We start from the raw sequence: 6,000 nt of genomic DNA on the forward strand, positions 1-6,000 counted from the left end.
GTCTAACACCCACAGTCTCGTCATAGGTACAGGCCCCACTGCAGGCCTCGATCAGAGGTTCTAATTCCCACACTCTCATCACAGATACAGACTCCACTGCTGGCCTGGACCAGAGCGTCAAACTCCCACACTCTCATTTCAGCTATCGGCACAACTGCAGGCCTGGACCAGAGGTTCTAACTCCCACACTCTCATCACAGATACAGGCCCCACTGCAGCCTGGAACAGAGTGTCAAACACCCACACTCTCATCACAGGTACAGGCCCCACCACAAGCTGGTACCAGAGGGTCTAACTCCCACACTCTCATCACAGGTACAGGCCCCTCCACAGCCTGGACCAGAGGGTCTAACTCCCACACTCTCATCACAGGTACAGGCCCCACTGCAGCCTGGAACAGAGTGTCAAACACCCACACTCTCGTCATAGGTACAGGCACCAATGCAGCCCTGGACCAGAGTGTCTAACTCCCACACTCTCGTCATAGGTACAGGCCCCACTGCAGGCCTGGACCAGAGTGTCTAACTCCAAGACTCTCGTCAAATGTACAGGCCTCGCTGCAGCCCAGGACCAGAGTGTCTCACTCCCACAATCTTGTCACAGGTACAGGCCCCACTGCAGCCTTGGACCAGAGTGTTAAACATCCACACTCTCATCACAGGTACAGGCCCCACTGCAGGCCTGGGCAAGATGGTCTAACACCCACACTCTCATCACAGGTATATACCCTACTGCAGGCTGGAGCAGAGGGTCTAACTCCCACACTCTCGTCACAGGTGCAGTCCCCACTGCAGGCCTGGACCAGAGTGTCTAACTCCCACACTCACATCACAGGTACAAGCCCCACTGCAGGCCTGGACCAGAGTGTCTAACTCCAACACTCACATCACAGGTACAGGCCCCACTGCAGGCCTGGACCAGAGTGTCTAACACCCACATGCTCATCACAGGTACAGGCCCCACTGCAGCCCTGGACCAGAGTGTCTAACTCCAACACTCACATCACAGGTACAGGCCCCACTGCAGGCCTGGACCAGAGTGTCTAACTCCCACACTCACATCACAGCTACAGGCCCCACTGCCGGCCTGGACTACAGGGTCTAACTCGCACACTCGCGTCACAGATGCAAGGCCCACTGCAGCCTGGACCAGAGGGTCTAACACCCACATGCTCATCACAGGTACAGGCCCCACATCAAGCCTGTACCAGAGGGTCTAACACCCACACTCTTGTCGCAGGTACAGGCCGCACCTCAGCCTTGGACACGAGTGTCTAACACACTCACTCTCGTCACAGGTACAGGCCCCACTGCAGCCCTGGACCAGAGTGTCTAACTCCCACACTCTCATCACAGGTACAGGCCCCACTGCAGCCTTGGACAAGAGTGTCTAACTCCCACACTCTCATCACAGGTACAGGCCCCACTGCAGCTTTGGACCAGAGTGTCTAAATCCCACACTCTTGTCACAGCTACAGGCCCCACTGCAGCCTTGGACCAGAGTGTCTAACTCCCACACTCTCTTCAAAGGTACAGGCCTCACTGCAGCCTTGGACCAGAGGGTCTAACTCCCACACTCTCGTCACAGGTACAGGTGCCACTGCAGGCCTGGACCAGAGTGTCTAACTCCCACACTCTCTTCAAAGGTACAGGCCCCACTGCAGCCTTGGACCAGAGTGTCTAACTCCCACACTCTCTTCAAAGGTACAGGCCTCACTGCAGGCCTGGACCAGAGGAACTAACTCCCACACTCTCCTCACAGGTACAGGTGCCACTGCAGGCCTGGACCAGAGTGTCTAACTCCCACACTCTCAACACAGGTACAGGTCCCACCACAAGCCGGTACCAGAGGGTCTAACTCCCACACTCTCATCTCAGGTACAGGCCCCACTGCAGACCTGGGCCAGAGTGTCTAACTCCCACACTCGCGTCCCAGATACAGGCCCCACCGCAGCCTGGACCAGACGGTCTAACACCCACACTCTCATCACAGGTACAGGCCGCACTGGAGCCATGGATCAGATGGTCTAACTCCCACACTCTCATCACAGGTACAGGCCCCACTGCAGCCTGGAACAGAGTGTCAAACACCCACTCTCTCATCATAGGTACAGGCACCAATGCAGCCCTGGACCAGAGTGTCTAACTCCCACACTCTCATTACAGGTAAAGGCCCCACTGCACCCTGTGCTAGAGGGTCTATCTCCCACACTCTCATCACAGGTATAGGGTCCCACTGCAGCTCAGGACCAGAATGCCTAACACCCACAATCTCATCACAGGTGCAGGCCCCACTGCAGCCTGTACCAGAGTTTCTAACACGCACACTCTCATCACAGGTACAGGCCCCAATTCAGCCCTGGACCAGAGTTTCTAACTCCAAGAATCTCGTCACAGTTACAGGCCTCACAGCAGCCCTGGACCAGAGCGATAACTCCAACATTCTCGTCACAGGTACAGGCCCCACCACAAGCCTGTACCAGAGGGTCTAACACCCACAGACTCGTCATAGGTACAGGCCCCACTGCAGGCCTGGATCAGAGGTTCTAACTCCCACACTCTCATCACAGATACAGGCCCCACTGCAGGCCTGACCAGAGCGTCTAACTCCCACACTCTCGTTTCAGGTATAGGCCCCACTGCAGGCCTGGACCAGAGGTTCTAGCTCCCACACTCTCATCACAGATACAGGCCCCACTGCAGGCCTGGACCAGAGTGTCTAACTCCCACACTCTCATCACAGATACAGGCCGCACTGCAGGCCTGGAACAGGGGGTCTAACAACCACGCTCTAATCACAAGTATGCGCCCCACTGCAGGCCTGGACCAGAGGAACTAACTCCCACACTCTCCTCACAGGTACAGGCGCCACTGCAGGCCTGGACCAGAGTGTCTAACTCCCACACTCTCATCACAGGTACAGGCCCCACTGCAGCCTGGAACAGAGTGTCAAACACCCACACTCTCGTCATAGGTACAGGCACCAATGCAGCCCTGGACCAGAGTGTCTAACTCCCACACTCTCGTCATAGGTACAGGCCCCACTGCAGGCCTGGACCAGAGTGTCTAACTCCAAGACTCTCGTCAAATGTACAGGCCTCACTGCAGCCCAGGACCAGAGTGTCTCACTCCCACAATCTTGTCACAGGTACAGGCCCCACTGCAGCCTTGGACCAGAGTGTTAAACATCCACACTCTCATCACAGGTACAGGCCCCACTGCAGGCCTGGACAAGATGGTCTAACACCCACACTCTCATCACAGGTATATACCCCACTGCAGGCTGGAGCAGAGGGTCTAACTCCCACACTCTCGTCACAGGTGCAGTCCCCACTGTAGGCCTGGACCAGAGTGTCTAACTCCCACACTCACATCACAGGTACAGGCCCCACTGCAGGCCTGGACCAGAGTGTCTAACTCCAAGACTCTCGTCACAGGTACAGGCCTCACAGCAGCCCTGGACCAGAGCGATAACTCCAACATTCTCGTCATAGTTACAGGCCCCACTGCAGGCCTGGATCAGAGGTTCTAACTCCCACACTCTCATCACAGATACAGGCCCCACTGCAGGCCTGGACCAGAGGGTCTAACTCCCACACTCTCATCACAGATACAGGCCCCACTGCAGGCCTGGACCAGAGCGTCTAACTCCCACACTCTCGTTTCAGGTATAGGCCCCACTGCAGGCCTGGACCAGAGGAACTAACTCCCACACTCTCCTCACAGGTACAGGCTCCACTGCAGGCCTGGACCAGAGTGTCTAACTCCCACAGTCTCCTCACAGGTACAGGTGCCACTGCAGTCCTGGGCCAGAGTGTCTAAGTCCCACACTCTCATCACAGGTACAGGCCCCCCTGCAGGCCTGGACCAGAGTATCTAACTCCCACACTCGCGTCCCAGTTACATGCCCCACCGCAGCCTGGACCAGAGTGTCTAACTCCCACACTCTCATCACAGGTACAGGCCCCACCGCAGCCTGGACCAGAGTGTCTAACTCCCACACTCTCATCACAGGTACAGGCCCCCCTGCAGGCCTGGACCAGAGTATCTAACTCCCACAATCTTGTCACAGGTACAGGCCTCACTGCAGCCCAGGACCAGAGTGTTAAACATCCACACTCTCATCACAGGTACAGGCCCCACTGCAGGCCTGGACAAGATGGTCTAACACCCACACTCTCATCACAGGTATATACCCCACTGCAGGCTGGAGCAGAGGTTCTAACTCCCACACTCTCGTCACAGGTGCAGTCCCCACTGCAGGCCTGTACAAGAGTGTTTAACTCCCACACTCACATCACAGGTACAGGCCCCACTGCAGGCCTGTACAAGAGTGTTTAACTCCCACACTCACATCACAGCTACAGGCCCCACTGCCAACCTGGACTACAGGGTCTAACTCACACACTCGCATCACAGATGCAGGCCCCACTGCAGCCTGCCCCAGAGGGTCTAACACCCACACGCTCATCCCAGGCACAGGCCCCACATCAAGCCTGTACCAGAGGGTCTAACACCCACACACTCGTCCCAGGTACAGGCCCCACTGCAGGCCTGGAGCAGAGGGTCTAACATCCACACGCTCATCCCAGGTACAGGCCCCACATCAAGCCTGTACCAGAGGGTCTAACACCCACACTCTCGTCACAGGTACAGGCCCCACCGCAGCCTTGGACAAGAGTGTCTAACACACTCACTCTCGTCACAGGTACAGGCCCCACTGCAGCCCTAGACCAGAGTGTCAAACACCCACACTCTCATCACAGGTACAGGCCCCACCACAAGCTGGTACCAGAGGGTCTAAATCCCACACTCTCATCACAGGTACAGGCCCCACCACAGCCTGGACCAGAGGGTCTAACTCCCACACTCTCATCACAGATACAGGCCCCACCGCAGCCTGGACCAGAGGGTCTAGCACCCACACTCTCATCACAGGTACAAGTCCCACTGCAGCCATGGGTCAGATGGTCTAACTCCCACACTCTCATCACAGGTACAGGCCCCACTGCAGCCCTGGACCAGAGTGTCTAACTCCCACACTGTCGTCATAGGTACAGGCCCCACTGCAGGCCTGGACCAGAGTGTCTAACTCCAAGACTCTCGTCAAATGTACAGGCCACACTGCAGCCCAGGACCAGAGTGTCTCACTCCCACAATCTTGTCACAGGTACAGGGCCCACTGCAGCCTTGGACCAGAGTGTTAAACATCCACACTCTCATCACAGGTACAGGCCCCACTGCAGGCCTGGACAAGATGGTCTAACACCCACACTCTCATCACAGGTATATACCCCACTGCAGGCTGGAGCAGAGGGTCTAACTCCCACACTCTCGTCACAGGTGCAGTCCCCACTGCAGGCCTGGACCAGAGTGTCTAACTCCCACACTCACATCACAGGTACAGGCCCCACTGCAGGCCTGGACCAGAGTGTCTAACTCCCACACTCACATCACAGCTACAGGCCCCACTGCCGGCCTGGACTCCAGGGTCTAACTCGCACACTCGCGTCACAGATGCAAGCCCCACCGCAGCCTGGACCAGAGGGTCTAACACCCACACGCTCATCACAGGTACAGGCCCCACATCAAGCCTGTACCAGAGGGTCTAACACCCACACGCTCATCCCAGGTACATGCCCCACATCAAGCCTGTACCAGAGGGTCGAACACCCACACTCTTGTCGCAGGTACAGGCCCCACTACAGGCCTGGACTAGAATGTCTGACAACCACACTCTCGTCACAGGTACAGGCCGCACCTCAGCCTTGGACACGAGTGTCTAACACACTCACTCTCGTCACAGGTACAGGCCCCACTGCAGCCCTGGACCAGAGTGTCTAACTCCCACACTCTCATCACTGGTACAGGCCCCACTGCAGCCTTGGACAAGAGTGTCTAACTCCCACACTCTCATCACTGGTACAGGCCCCACTGCAGCCTTGGAACAGAGTGTCTAAATCCCACACTCTTGTCACAGTTACATGTCCCACTGCAGCCT

The sequence above is a fragment of the Somniosus microcephalus genome, chromosome 12 (genome assembly GCF_052327205.1).
Source record: "Somniosus microcephalus isolate GS21.2 chromosome 12, FLI_Smic_1.0, whole genome shotgun sequence".
In the NCBI taxonomy this organism is placed as follows: Eukaryota; Metazoa; Chordata; class Chondrichthyes; order Squaliformes; family Somniosidae; genus Somniosus; species Somniosus microcephalus.